Source organism: Triticum urartu, chromosome 5 (assembly GCF_003073215.2).
Source record: "Triticum urartu cultivar G1812 chromosome 5, Tu2.1, whole genome shotgun sequence".
In the NCBI taxonomy this organism is placed as follows: domain Eukaryota; kingdom Viridiplantae; phylum Streptophyta; class Magnoliopsida; order Poales; family Poaceae; genus Triticum; species Triticum urartu.
This window is the reverse complement of record NC_053026.1, coordinates 470,142,161-470,158,328: the sequence shown is the minus strand read 5'-3', so window position 1 is coordinate 470,158,328 and position 16,168 is coordinate 470,142,161.

Here is a 16,168-nt window from a genome sequence, read left to right as displayed (position 1 = left end):
CTCCTGCCACCGTCCTATTCTACTCCAGCGAGCTCCCCGTCCATCCTTGGGAGGCGTGCCCCGATCCAGATCCAGTGCTACAGTAACCCTAGGGGTTGACCCCGTTTTTCCCCTAAGTCCCTAATAATTTTAGCATTGTTCGTCGCATCATAACTTTGCATCTGTAGCTCCATTTTGGGCGTGTAGCATATCAATTTGTTCGTCTGGATGTGCTCTTCATTTCATTCCATTGCACTATGTTCATTTGAGTTCATCTTGATTCCCTAAATGCCGTTGCAAGAGTGCTATGTAATGTTAGTTTCTGTTTCTTAGCAGATTATGGACATTTGTCATTTTTACCATGTTTAATGTGTGCCTCCTATGAACTTGAGCCTTACATGTGTTTTGGGCTATGCCATGTCATATTTACAGGGGTGTATGCCATGCATTTTTGTGATCAATGTGGTGACTAGCACAAGCATGCAAAGTAGCTCTCGTGATGTTGCTGATTTCAGGGACTTAGAATTCTTCTAAGTCATTTCCCTGATGATATTTTTATGCCATGTATTCTAGTTGCTACAGAGTGATCCATGCCTCTTTTGAGCATGTTCGGTAAGGATGATTTTGAGATATTGTTATGTTCTATCCATCCATGTCTTTGTTTGCAATTATGGGGTACCCTAGCATGACTCAATCTTGCTCTACTTTTGCTATAAAATGTTCCTGGCAGATTGTTTATGTGTTAATCAATTTTGCTGAGGTTGTTGTAGTTTATCCTTGCATGCCATGAGAGTGTTATTGCCATGGTTAGCTTATTGAACATGTCTTTTTGCTGGGTGTATGCTTAGTTTGTCATGCAATGCCTTGTGGTGAGTGCATCGAGCTCGCAAACATGCCTACGTAACTCTGTTTTTGCCATGCCCAGTTTTCTGCTAAGTCTGAATCTGTTAACGAAACTTGCTATGTTCACATGGTTGCCATTGTATTTTCTGATCCCTTTTGGCTTATGGTCAGTAAGGGACTTTTGTTATATTCTTTGAGTGGTTTCATTCCATGCCTTACTTTGCCATGATATGTTCCTGTAGCATGTTGTTATCTTGCTCTAAACCTTGCTTCCTGATGTTAAATCCTGACATGTTATTTTCACTAAGTCTGTGAACCTGATATCTTTTGCACTTTTGCCATGCTTGTTTGAACCTGCTATTGTGTGAATTAGCCGTAGCTCAGTGTTCATCTTTTGTCAAGCATCTTGAGTGGATCACTGCCATGTGCTTTGTTGCTATGTTAGAGTGCAGTAGCTTATTTTTCTTGATGCATTTAGATGGCATCGTGCTGTTAATCGTAGATTGGTGCCATTATTGTTTTGCTTGCCATTTGCAAACCGTGCATCCGTTTCCGGTGATCTTTATATCGATTTCGACCGAATCAACTCATCTTTCCAGCGGCGCTCTTGGTTTTCCAAGTTGAGGCCTGGTTCAATCTTTCCTTTCCGAAGCATGCATATGCATTGCATATCACTTCCTGCATATCATGCCATGTTTTGCATCATGTTGCTTGCGCATTGCACCATGGTTGATCGTGGTTCCTTTTTGCTTGTGTTCTTGCTTTGGGTAGAGCCGGGAAACGAGTACATGATCGAGGAACCCGTTGAGTACGCTTACGAGGATCAAGCTTACGTTAACTCGGAGAACTTTGCAGGCAAGATGGCCATACCCTCGAAATCACTTCTATCTTTGCTTGCTAGTTGCTCGCTCTATTGCTATGCCTTTTGCCTCGATACCTACTACATGCTTTATCATGCCTCCCATATTGCCATGTCAAACATCTAACCCACCTTGTCCTAGCAAACCGTTGTTTGGCTATGTTACCTCTTTGCTCAGCCCCTCTTATAGCGTTCTTAGTTGCAGGTGAAGATTGGAGTTTGTTACTTGTTGGAACATGATTATTGTTGGTATATCATTATTATATCTTGTTTACTTTAATGCACCTATATACTTGGTAAAGGGTGGAAGGCTCGGCCTTATGCCTGGTGTTTTGTTCCACTCTTGCCGCCCTAGTTTCCGTCATACCGGTGTTATGTTCCTTGATTTTGCGTTCCTTACGCGGTTGGGTTATAATGGGAACCCCTTGACAGATCGCCTTGAATAAAACTCCTCCAACAAGGCCCAACCTTGGTTTTACCATTTGCCACCAAGCCTTTTTCCCTTGGGTTCTGCAGACTCAAGGGTCATCTTTATTTTAAACCCCCCCGGGCTAGTGCTCCTCTGAGTGTTGGTCCAAACTAGAGCCCCTTGCAGCGCCACCTCGGGGAAACTCGAGGGTTGATTTTAGTTGTATGGATTGCTTATCCGGTGTGCCCTGAGAATGAGATATGTGCAGCTCCTATCGGGATTTGTCGGCACATTCGGGCGGCTTTGCTGGTTTAGTTTTACCATTGTCGAGATGTCTTGTAACCGGGATTCCGAGTCTGATCGGGCCGTCTTGGGAGAAGGTATATCCTTTGTTGACCGTGAGAGCTTGTGATGGGCTAAGTTGGGACACCCCTGCAGGGATTTGAACTTTCGAAAGTCATGCCCGCGGTTATGGGCAGATGGGAATTTGTTAATATCCGGTTGTAGAAAACCTGAAACTTAACTTAACTAAAATGAATCAACCGCGTGTGTAGCCGTGATGGTCTCTTTTCGGCGGAGTCCAGGAAGAGAACACGGTCTCGTGTTATGCTTGAACGTAAGTAGTCTAGGATCACTTCTTGATCATAGATTCTCGACCGTGCCTTGACTTTCTCTTCTCGCTCTCTTTTGCGTATGTTAGCCGCCATATATGCTAGTGCTTGCTGCAGCTCCACCTCATACCTTTTCCCTACCCATAAGCTTAAATAGTCTTGATCGCGAGGGTGTGAGATTGCTGAGTCCCCGTGGCTCACAGATTACTTCCAAAACCAGATGCAGGTGCCGATGATACCGTTCCAGGGGATGCGACTGAACTCAAGTGGGAGTTCGGTGAGGACTCAGGACGATACTGCGTTTCCTTTCCAGACGATCAGTAGTGGAGCCCAATTGGGACGATCAGGGATCTTATGCATTTGAGGTTGTATTTATTTTGGTTCCGTAGTCAGACCTTGATTGTATCTGGATGATTGTAATGCTATATTAATGCATTGTTTGAAGTGGTGATTGTAAGCCAACTCTGTACCTCTTTCTTATTCAGTACATGGGATGTGTAAAGATTACCCCTCTTGCGACATTGCCTACAATGCGGTTATGCCTCTAAGTCGTGCTCCGACACGTGGGAGATATAGCCGCATCATGGGTGTTACAAGTTGGTAATCAAAGCCTTCCCCGACTTAGGAGCCCCCTGCTTGATCGAATCGTTGGTGTTGTTGAGTCTAGAAAAATGTTTTGAGTCTTTTAGGATTATATATATCGGAGAGTAGGATTCTTTTTACTCCTCAGTCCCTTCGTCGCTCTGGTGAGGCATCCTGATGTAGAGTTTTGACACTTCCCTTCTCAAATTTCACTAAAAAAAATTTAGGATCACGCAGGTATCTTGGAATCATTTCGATGGTTTTGTGATGAGAACATTGTTCTTGGTGCCTCCTGACATTTAGGAGTTGTGGCAGTGTCCCGGGGAGTTGAGCTCCGAGGTGTTGTCGTCACAATTTTATCATTGCAATTCTGGAATACCTGAGTTTCGCCGACATCGAAAGTCTCTTTTATGCAGCTGTTGGTGAGATAACCTCGACGCCACCTAGTACTGGGGCGGGAGTTCGGGAGTATTGCCATAACTCGTATAACGGATGCTTTTCGAAGGTTGAGGTAAACGATTTCCGAAGGTTTCTTGGTTATGTGTTGAAGGATGGATATAGCTGGATGTAGGATTTGCTAGATTTGGGTGAGATATTATGCTTCCCCTGTATCCCCGACACCTGATTGCATAACCGGAAAATTTTGGGAGTTTCATAGGTGGGAATTCTTGTAGCTCTAGTATTTCTTCCGCGGATATTTGGTTTGTGATTGGGTAATCCTTACCAAGTATTTGTTCATGTTCGTACCTTGTTGTTTTATTCATCTACCTCTATCTAAGTGGCTTCTAAATTTATGGAAGTGTGATCATTTATTTTGGAAATCATTCGTTCATTCTTGTTCGAATGTTAAGGCTATATGTTGCAATTTCGATCCAGTTGATTCAGCTTGAATATATGTCTGTCAAGATGCTAACGGATGTCACCCTCTTCAGGATGGCTCCTCCAACGCGTCAGAATCCGGAACCGCCGCCACCACCTCCACCTCCGGAGGCATGGCAAGCTGTGATGGCCGCTACCAACGCCAACACGCAGTTGATTATGCAACTCTTGCAAGAGCGCAACCAAGGAAATCAAGGCAATGGCAACAATCAAACTCATTTTGCTACACTCAACCAGTTCCTCGCAAACCAGCCAAAGACCTTCAGTAACTGTGTCGAGGCCACAGACGCTGATGATTGGCTCGTGGATATCTGCAAACATTTCGAGTGCAGCAACGTCAGGCCTGAGGACTTTGTCAAGTTTGCTTCATTTCAACTCAAAGACCAAGCTGCTAAGTGGTATCAGCAATACAAAGATTCCAGAGGAGGTCATGTGATTACCTGGGATGATTTCCGCCAAGACTTCAGAGCTCACCACATTCCTCAGAGTGTTGTTGAGAGCAAGTGTGAGGAGTTCCGCAATCTGATGCAAGGCAGCTTGTCTGTTTACCAATACAACATCATGTTCCAGAAGCTCGCTCGTTTCGCTAAGCAAGACGTCCCTGACGAGAAGAGCATGATTTATCAGTTCAGAGGTGGCCTCAGAGAAGATCTGCAACTAGCCCTCATGATTTTTGAACCAAAAAAGTATGATGAGTTCTACAATATGGCACTAAAGCAAGAGGTTGCTCAGCTCAAGTGCGATGCTTCCAAGAAGAGAGTCAGGGATGCAACTCCTTCTTCTTCAACTCAAGTGGTAGCTAAGAAGCAAAAGTATTGGTTGCCTCCTCCTCCTCCGTTCCGTCAGCCTTATCAGCAGAAGAGCAAAGGTGGCAATGGATCTTCCCACCCACCCAACCCAGGCTTTCAGAACAAGGCTTCATCTCATGCTCCAAGATCAAGTGCTCCGTATCACCGTCCACTCTCACAGGTCACGTGCAACAAGTGTCAGCAGAAGGGTCACTATGCAAACAAATGCTTCAACCAGAGGCGTCTTCCTCCTCCTGTGAGATCTGCCAGCAATGCAGTGGTCAAGCATAATCCCAAGCATGCCAAGGTCAACATGATGAACGCAGCTCAGATAGAGGACTCGTCAGAAGTGATCATGGGTAACCTTCATGTTAACGATATCCCTGCAAAAGTCCTTTTTGATACTGGTGCATCGCATTCTTTCATTTCAAGACCTTTTGTGGCTATGCATGATTTGGTTACTCAAATTTTGCCGAGACCTTTGTCTATTGTTTCTCCGGCCCGACAAATGACTTCTCGAGTTTTCGTTCCGGATGTGTCTATCAAGATGGGCGACTATAAGTTTCTGTCTTCTCCTAATGTTCTTGGTGACTCGGATATTGATCTAATTCTTGGAATGGACTGGCTTTCTAAGCACAAGGCTCAGCTTCATTGTGCTGCCAGGCAGATTCAATTGACACACTCGTCTGAGGATGTGATTGTCTTTGCCGCTCGTGACGATACCATTCGACTGTTTTCTCTCAATGAAAAGGGCGAGTTGGATGCCATCTCTCAGATTCCAGTCGTTTGTGAATATCAAGACGTCTTTCCAGAAGAGCTTCCAGGAATGCCTCCTCACCGGCCAGTTGAATTCGTCATCGATCTTGAGCCTGGCACGGAACCTGTTTGCAAACATCCTTACAAGCTTGGACCAGAAGAGTTGAAGGAGCTGAAGAAACAACTCGATATTCAAGAGCGTATGGGTCTCATCCGACCAAGTTCTTCTCCATGGGGTTGTGGTGTTCTTTTTGTCAAGAAGAAGGATGGAACGGACCGACTTTGTGTCGACTACCGTCCATTGAACAAGAAGACCATAAAGAACAAGTACCCCCTTCCCAACATCAATGAGCTTTTCGAACAACTCAAAGGTGCTCAAGTATTCTCCAAGCTTGACCTCCATATGGGTTATCATCAGATTCGCATTCGTGAACAAGATATCCCCAAGACAGCATTCAGAACAAGCTATGGTTCATATGAATACAATGTCATGTCTTTCAGCCTTGTCAACGCTCCTCCAACATTCTCTCACATGATGAAATTCATCTTCAACCCCTACACAAATGACTTCATCTTGGTCTATCTCGATGACATTTTGGTCTTTTCCAAGAACAAGGAGGATCATGCCAAGCACTTGAGATTGGTGCTGGATAAACTCAGAGAACATCAGTTCTATGCGAAGTTTTCAAAGTGCGAGTTTTGGCTCGATGAGGTTCTCTACCTTGGGCATATCATCTCCGCCAAAGGCATAACTGTTAATCCTGAGAAGGTGTCTGCAATTGTGAATTGGGAACCGCCTCAGAATGTGAAGCAACTCCGCAGCTTCCTTGGGCTCGCAAGCTATTATTGAAGGTTTGTTGAGAATTTCTCTAAGATCGCAAAGCCTCTTTCCAACCTCCTCCAGAAGCATGTGAAGTACGTCTGGACACCTGAATGTGACATCGCTTTCAACACCCTCAAAGAGAAGTTAGTCACAGCTCCAGTTCTGACTCCTCCTGATGAATCCAAACCATTCGAAGTTTTTTGTGATGCTTCCCAGCAAGGTCTCGGTGTTGTGTTAATGCAAGAGAAGAAAGTTGTGGCCTATACCTCTCGCCAGTTGAAGCCCAACAAAAAGAACTACCCCACTCATGACCTCGAGTTGGCGGCAGTTGTCCATGCTCTTTTAACATGGAGACATCTCTTGTTGGGAAGAAAAGTGGACATCGTCACTGATCATAAGAGTCTCAAGTACATCTTCACTCACCCCAACCTCAACCTCAGGCAGACTCGTTGGGTCCAAATGATTCAAGAGTATAATCCGAGTATTGAATATACTCCAGGCAAGGCCAATGTAATTGTTGACGCATTGAGCAGGAAGGCTTACTGCAATAGTTTGATTCTCAAGCCCTATCAACCAGAGCTTTGTGAAGCTTTCCGCAAACTTAATCTCCAAGTTGTTCCTCAAGGATTCCTTGCCAACCTCCAAGTCTCTCCTACTTTGGAAGATCAGATTCTCGAGGCTCAACTTCTTGATGCTATGGTGAAGAAGGTGAAGATTGTGATTGCCAAGAGCCAACCCAAGTACAAGTGCTATCGCCTTGATGACAAGGATACTCTATTCTTCGAGGATCGCATTGTTGTTCCTAAGGGTGACCTTCGTAAAGTCATTATGAACGAGGCTCACAATTCACTCCTATCTATTCACCCTGGAAGTACAAAGATGTACCATGACCTCAAGCAGTCGTATTGGTGGACTCGAATGAAGCGCGAGATTGCTCAGTTCGTGAATGAATGTGATGTCTGCAGAAGAGTGAAAGCAGAACACCAACGGCCAGCTGGTCTCCTCCAACCTCTTGCCATTCCAGAATGGAAGTTTGACCATATTGAGATGGACTTCGTGACTGGATTTCCCAAGTCCAAGCGTGGCAATGATGCTATCTTTGTTGTCATCGACAAGCTCACTAAAGTGGCTCATTTTCTTCCTATCAAAGAATCTATCACAGCAGCTGATACGTCTCCAATGTATCTATAACTTTTTATTGCTCCATGCTACTTTATCTACTGTTTTGGACTATATTGGGCTTTATTTTCCACTTTTATATTATTTTTGGGACTAACCTATTAACCGGAGGCCCAGCCCAGAATTGTTGTTTTTTGCCTATTTAGTATTTCGAGGAAACATAATATCAAACGGAGTCCAAATGGAATGAAACCTTCGGGAATGTGATCTTCTCACCGAACGTGATCCAGGAGACTTGGACCCTACTCCAAGAAGTTTCCGGGGAGGTCACGAGGGTGGAGGGCGCCCCCCCTGGGCACGCCCCCTGCCTCATGGGCCCCTCGGAGCTCCACCGACGTACTCCTTCCTCCTATATATACCTACGTACCCCCATTAGACCAGGAGGGAGCCAAAAACCTAATTCCACCGCCGCAACTTCCTGTATCCACGAGATCCCATCTTGGGGCCTGTTCCGGAGCTCCGCCGGAGAGGGCATCCATCACGGAGGGCTTCTACATCAACACCATAGCCCTTCCGATGAAGTGTGAGTAGTTTACTTCAGACCTTCGGGTCCATAGCTAGTAGCTAGATGGCTTCTTCTCTCTTTTTGGATCTCAATACAATGTTCTCCCCCTCTCTCGTGGAGATCTATTCGATGTAATCTTCTTTTTGCGGTGTGTTTGTTGAGACCGATGAATTGTGGGTTTATGATCCAACTTATCTATGAATAATATTTGAATCTTCTCTGAATTCTTTTATGTATGATTGAGTTATCTTTGCAAGTCTCTTCGAATTATCCGTTTGGTTTGGCCAACTAGATTGGTAGTTCTTGCAATGGGAGAAGTGCTTAGCTTTGGGTTCAATCTTGCGGTGTCCTTACTCAGTGACAGAAAGAGTTGCAAGGCACGTATTGTATTGTTGCCATCGAGGATAACAATATGGGGTATTTATCATATTGCATGAATTTATTCCTCTACATCATGTCATCTTGCTTAAGGCATTACTCTGTTTTTAACTTAATACTCTAGATGCATGCTGGATAGCGGTCGATGAGTGGAGTAATAGTAGTAGATGCAGGCAGGAGTCGGTCTACTTGTCACGGACGTGATGCCTATATACATGATCATACCTAGATAACCTCATAACTATGCTCAATTCTATAAATTGCTCAACAGTAATTTGTTCACCCACCGTAGAATATCTATGCTCTTGAGAGAAGCCACTAGTGAAACCTATGGCCCCCGGGTCTATTCTCATCATATCAATCTCCATTACTTTATTTTACTTGCCTTGCTTTTACTTTTTACTTTGCATCTTTATACCAAAAATACCAAAAATATTATCTCTATCAGATCTCACTCTCGTAAGTGACCGTGAAGGGATTGACAACCCCTAAGCGTTGATTGCGAGTTGCTACTGTTTTGTGCATGTACGAGGGACTTGCGCGTGACCTCCTACTGGATTGATACCTTGGTTCTCAAAAACTGAGAGAAATACTTACGCTACTGTGCTGCATCACCCCCTCCTCTTCGGGGAAAACCAACACTAGCTTGAGACATAGCAAGAAGGATTTCTGGCGCCGTTGCCGGGGAGGCCTACGCCAAGTCAAGTCAAGATTTACTCTCCCGTCAACAAGCCATTTCTGGCGCCGTTGCCGGGGAAGCCTATGCAAAAGTCAACATACCAAGTACCCATCACAATCTCTATCTCTCGCATTACATTATTTGCCATTTGCCTCTCGTTTTCCTCTCCCCCACTTCACCCTTGCCGTTTTATTCGCCCTCTCTTTCCCAATCTCCTCCTCTTTTTCCCTTGCCTTTTGTTTGCTCGTGTGTTAGTTTGCTTACCTGTCGCTATGTCGAATTCCTTATCTTCTCCGTTATATCCCAAGAATGAAGTGCTAAATTTTAAACAAAGGGAGGGAGAAAATCTAAAAGATGCTTGGTATAGAATTTGCAATGCTCAAAATAGATCTACCAGAAAGTAATCTACTTCAGTCCTTATTCGCAATTTTTATGTAGGTGCTAATCCTTGGTATAGATATATCCTTGATACCATTACCGAAGGGAATTTTTTGGGTAGCCATACTTTTGATTCCTATAATGTTTTAATAGATTTATTTGGCTCACCTCCCCTTTTGGTTAATGGAACTGTGTTAACCTTGGAGCATGTTATGCAAAGGCTTGAAATTATTGAAAACAAAGTTGCTACCATTGAATCCATTGAAAATCTAGATAAAAAGATTCATAATCAAATTACTCAATATGGATCTAAGGTAGGAATGACTTTGAAAAATATTAAGGAGAAGGAACCCATGGTTAATGAAAAAATAAATCTAGACTCTACTCGAATCGATAAACTTGAGGGTATCATTACCAACTTGGGAACTGCTTTCTCTTCCGTAAAAAGTACTCCTAGTCCTCCCACTAAAATTGCCAAGCTTATGTATGTTCCTAAAAATAAGGGTGAATCATCTAGTAAGGAAAATGCGGATCTTAAATCTATAAGTATTCACCCCGATCTTTTTACAATCATTAAGGAACCATTTGCCACGAATGAATTTTTCGATCTTATGCCTAAAAGTTTGATAATCACTAGAAAGAAAGAAAATTCTAAAGGAGGTGGATGCCTCTTTGAAGAATTGCCTACCAAAGATGGCAATACCTAGATCTATCCTTGCTTTTATGCCTAGCTAGGGGCGTTAAACGATAGCGCTTGTTGGGAGGCAACCCAATTTTATTTTGTGTTTTTTGTTTTTGGTTCTGTTTAGGAATAAATAATCCATCTAGATTCTATTTAGATGTGGTTTTATCTTTTAATTAGTGTTTGTGCCAAGTTAAACCTATTAGATCTTCTTGGAAGATAGTTATTTGATCTTGCTGTAATTTCCAGAATCTTTGCGCTCAATGCCCGAATTGTCAAAAATCACCAGAACGTGATAAAATAGTGATTCCAATTGCTGCTGATCAATAAACAAATTTCCCAGGTCGTCTAATTTTGGTATAATTTTTTGGGTTCCAGAAGTTTGTGTTAGTAACAGATTACTACAGACTGTTCTGTTTTTGACAGATTCTGTTTTGCGTGTGTTGTTTGCTTATGTTGATGAATCTATGGCTAGTAAAATAGTTTATAAACCATATAGAAGTTGGAATACAGTAGGTTTAAAACCAATACAAATAAAGAACAAGTTCACTACAGTACCTTAAAGTAGTCTTTTGTTTTCTTTCTCTAACGGAGCTCACGAGATTTCTATTGAGTTTTGTGTTGTGAAGTTTTCAAGTTTTGGGTGAATTCTTTTGATGGATTATGGAACAACGAGTGGCAAGAGCCTAAGCTTGGGGATGCCCATGGCACCCCCAAGATAATCCAAGGACACCAAAAAGTCAAAGCTTGGGGATGCCCCGGAAGGCGTCCCCTCTTTCGTCCACTTCCATCGGTAATTTACTTGGAGCTATATTTTTATTCACCACATGATATGTGTTTTGCTTGGAGCGTCTTGTATTATTTGTGTCTTTGCTTGTTAGTCTACCACAATCATCCTTTCTGTACACACCTTTTGAGAGAGCCATGCATGAATTGAAATTTGTTAGAATACTCTATGTGCTTCACTTATATCTTTTGAGCTTGATAGTTTACTCTATGTGCTTCACTTATATCTTTTTGAGCGTGATAATTTTTGCTCTAGTGCTTCACTTAGATCTTTTAGAGCATGGTGGTGGTTTGTTTTAAAGAAACTTTATCTCTCATGCTTCACTTAGATTATTTTGAGAGTCGTTAATATCATGGTAATTTGCTTAATGTTAATATACTTGGTATTCAAGATATGTGAAACTTTCTTTTTAGTGGGTTGAATACTAAGATAAGTTTGATGCTTGATAATTGTTTTGAGATATGGAGGTGATAATATCATAGTCGTGCTAGTTGAGTAGTTGTGAATTTGAGAAATACTTGTGTTGAAGTTAGCAAGTCCCGTAGCATGCAGGTATGGTTAAAGTTGTGTAACAAATTTGAAGCATGAAGTGTACCTGGCTTGTGCATCCTTATGAGTGGCGGTCGGGGACGAGCGATGGTCTTTTCCTACCAATCTATCCCCCTAGGAGCATGCGCGTAGTACTTGATTTTTGATGACTTCTAAATTTTTGCAATAAGTATATGAGTTCTTTTGACTAATGTTGAGTCCATGGATTATACGCACTTTTACCTTTCCGCCATTTGCTAGCCTCTTCGGTATCGTGCATTGCCATTTCTCACATTGAGAGTTGGTGCAAACTTCGCCGGTGCATCCAAACCCCGTGATATGATACTCTCTTTCACACATAAACCTCCCTATATCTTCCTCAAAACAGCCACCATACCTACCTATCATGGCATTTCCATAGCCATTCTGAGATATATTGCCATGCAACTTCCACCATCATCATCATCATCATCATCATGACATGCTTTACTTTTGTCATATTGCCATTGCATGATCTTGTAGTTGACATCGTATCTGTGGCAAAGCCACCATGCATTATTTTTCATACATGTCACTCTTGATTCATTGCACCATCCCGGTACACCGCCGGAGGCATTCATATAGAGTCATATCTTGTTCTAGTATCGAGTTGTAATCATTATGTTGTAATCAATAGAAGTGTGATGATCATCATTATTAGAGCATTGCCCAAAAAAAGAGAGAAAGGCCAAAAAAAGGAAGGCCCAAAAAAAGAGAAAATAAAAAGGGCAATGCTACTATCTCTTTTTCCACACTTGTGCTTCAAAGTAGCACCTTGTTCTTCATGTAGTGAGTCTCATATATTGTGCTTCAAAGTAGCACCATGATTTTCATATAGTGAGTCTCATAAGTTGTCTTGTTCATACTAGTGGGAATTTTTCATTATAGAACTTGGCTTATTCCAACGATGGGCTTCCTCAAAATGCCCTAGGTCTTCATGAGCAAGCAAGTTGGATGCACACCCACTAGTTTTCTTTTGTTGAGCATTCTTAGCTCTAGTGCATCCGTTGCATGGCAATCCCTACTCCTTGCATTAACATCAATTGATGGGCATCTCCATAGCTCATTGATTAGCCTCGTTGATGTGAGACTTTCTCCTTTTTTGTCTTCTCCACACAATCCCCATCATCATATTCTATACCACCCATAGTGTTATGTCCATGGCTCGCGCTCATGTATTGCGTGAAGGTTGAAAAAGTTTGAGATTATTTGAGTATGAAACAATTGCTTGGCTTGTCATCGGGGGTATAGAAGTTGGGAACATCTTTGTGTGACGAAAATGAAGCATAGCCTAACTATATGATTTTGTAGGGATGAACTTCCTTTGGCCATGTTATTTTGAGATGACATAATTGTTTAATTAGTATGCTTGAAGTATTATCATTTTTATGTCAATATGAACTTTTGTCTTGAATCTTTCGGATCTGAATATTCATACCATGATTAAGAAGATTTACATTGAAATTATGCCAAAGTATCACTCCGCATCAAAAATTCTTTTTTATCATTTACCTACTCGAGGACGAGCAGGAATTAAGCTTGGGGATGCCTGATACGTCTCCAACGTATCTATAATTTTTGATTGATCCATGCTACTTTATCTACTGTTTTGGACTATATTGGGCTTTATTTTCCACTTTTATATTATTTTTGGGACTAACCTATTAACCAGAGGCCCAGCCCAGAATTGTTGTTTTTTGCCTATTTAGTATTTCGAGGAAACATAATATCAAACGGAGTCCAAATGGAATGAAACCTTCGGGAATGTGATCTTCTCACCGAACGTGATCCAGGAGACTTGGACCCTACTCCAAGAAGTTTCCGGGGAGGTCACGAGGGTGGAGGGCGCCCCCCTGGGCACGCCCCTGCCTCGTGGGCCCCTCGGAGCTCCACCGACGTACTCCTTCCTCCTATATATACCTACATACCCCCATTAGACCAGGAGGGAGCCAAAAACCTAATTCCACCGCCGCAACTTCCTGTATCCACGAGATCCCATCTTGGGGCCTGTTCCGGAGCTCCGCCGGAGAGGGCATCCATCACGGAGGGCTTCTACATCAACACCATAGCCCTTCCGATGAAGTGTGAGTAGTTTACTTCAGACCTCCGGATCCATAGCTAGTAGCTAGATGGCTTCTTCTCTCTTTTTGGATCTCAATACAATGTTCTCCCCCTCTCTCGTGGAGATCTATTCGATGTAATCTTCTTTTTGCGGTGTGTTTGTTGAGATCGATGAATTGTGGGTTTATGATCCAACTTATCTATGAATAATATTTGAATCTTCTCTGAATTCTTTTATGTATGATTGAGTTGTCTTTGCAAGTCTCTTCGAATTATCTGTTTGGTTTGGCCAACTAGATTGGTAGTTCTTGCAATGGGAGAAGTGCTTAGCTTTGGGTTCAATCTTGCGGTGTCCTTACTCAGTGACAGAAAGAGTTGCAAGGCACGTATTGTATTGTTGCCATCGAGGATAACAAGATGGGGTATTTATCATATTGCATGAATTTATTCCTCTACATCATGTCATCTTGCTTAAGGCGTTACTCTGTTTTTAACTTAATACTCTAGATGCATGCTGGATAGCGGTTGATGAGTGGAGTAATAGTAGTAGATGCAGGCAGGATTCGGTCTAATTGTCACGGACGTGATGCCTATATACATGATCATACCTAGATAACCTCATAACTATGCTCAATTCTATCAATTGCTCAACAGTAATTTGTTCACCCACCGTAGAATATCTATGCTCTTGAGAGAAGCCACTAGTGAAACCTATGGCCCCCGGGTCTATTCTCATCATATCAATCTCCATTACTTTATTTTACTTGCCTTGCTTTTAATTTTTACTTTGCATCTTTATACCAAAAATACCAAAAATATTATCTCTATCAGATCTCACTCTCGTAAGTGACCGTGAAGGGATTGACAACCCTTAAGCGTTGGTTGCGAGTTGCTACTGTTTTGTGCAGGTACGAGGGACTTGCACGTGACCTCCTACTGGATTGATACCTTGGTTCTCAAAAACTGAGGGAAATACTTACGCTACTGTGCTGCATCACCCCCTCCTCTTCGGGGAAAACCAACGCTAGCTCGAGACGTAGCAGCAGCTCAGTTGGCAGAGCTATATACTTCCAGGATTGTCTCTTTGCACGGCATTCCGCAGTTGATATCTTCAGATCGTGGAAGCATCTTTACCTCTAAGTTCGAGGATTCTTTTCAGAAGGCCATGGGCACCAACATTCGCTTCAGCACAGCCTTTCATCCTCAAACTAGTGGACAAGTCAAGCGAGTCAATCAAATTCTTGAAGATATGCTCAGGGCATGTGTCATTTCTTTCGGTATGAAGTGGGAAGATTGTCTTCCATATGCCGAGTTCTCCTACAACAACAGCTTCCAAGCGAGTTCGGGCAAGGCCCCATTCAAGATTCTCTATGGCAGAAAGTGCAGTACTCCTCTTAACTGGTCAGAGACTGGTGAACGCCAACTTCTTGGCAATGACTTGATCACGGAGGCTGAAGAAATGTGCAAAGTCATTTGTGAAAATCTCAAAGCCACGCAATCGCGCCATAAGAGTTACTATGATAGCAAGCATCGTGACTTGGCTTTCGAGATCGAAGACCATGTCTACCTCCGCGTCTCTCCAATGAAAGGTACTCGTTGCTTCGGTATCAAAGGGAAGCTTGCCCCTAGATACGTGGGTCCTTTCAAGATCATTGGCAAAAGAGGAGATCTCGTCTATCAACTTGAGCTTCCATCCAACTTTGCAAACATGTACGACGTGTTTCATGTGTCTCAGCTTCGCAAGTGTTTCAAGACTCCTGACCGCACCATCAACTTCGAAGAGATTGATCTCCAAGAAGACCTGTCTTATCATGAGCATCTTGTTGCTATTCTTGAAGAAACTGAGCGCAAGACTCGCAACAAGTCTATCAAATTCCTGAAAGTTAAGTGGTCACATCATTCCGACCGTGAAGCCACCTGGGAACACGAGGACCACCTCCGTTCCGAATACCCGGAGTTTTTCTAGTCCTAGATCTCGGGACGAGATCCTTTCGTAGTGGTGGAGTGTTGTAACGCCCCGTATGTAACTTGCCATATTTGTATTCCAACTCTTGCCATTTTCGGCACAAAGTTATGATATTCCCTTGTGGTTGGGTTTCGTCTTCGTTTTGCTTTTGCCTTTGTCATGCATCTCATATCATGTCATCATGTGCATCGCATTTGCATACGTGTTCGTCTCATGCATCCGAGCATTTTCCCCGTTGTCCATTTTGCATTCCGGCACTCCTATGTCCTCCGGTGTCCCCTTTTGCCTCTTTTCGTGTGTGGGTGTTAAACATTATCGGATTGGACCGAGACTTGCCAAGCGGCCTTGGTATACTACCGGTAGACCGCCTATCAAGTTTCGTGCCATTTGGACTTCGTTTGATACTCCAATGGTTAACCGAGGAACCGTAAAGGCCTCATGTTTGTTGCAGCCCAAC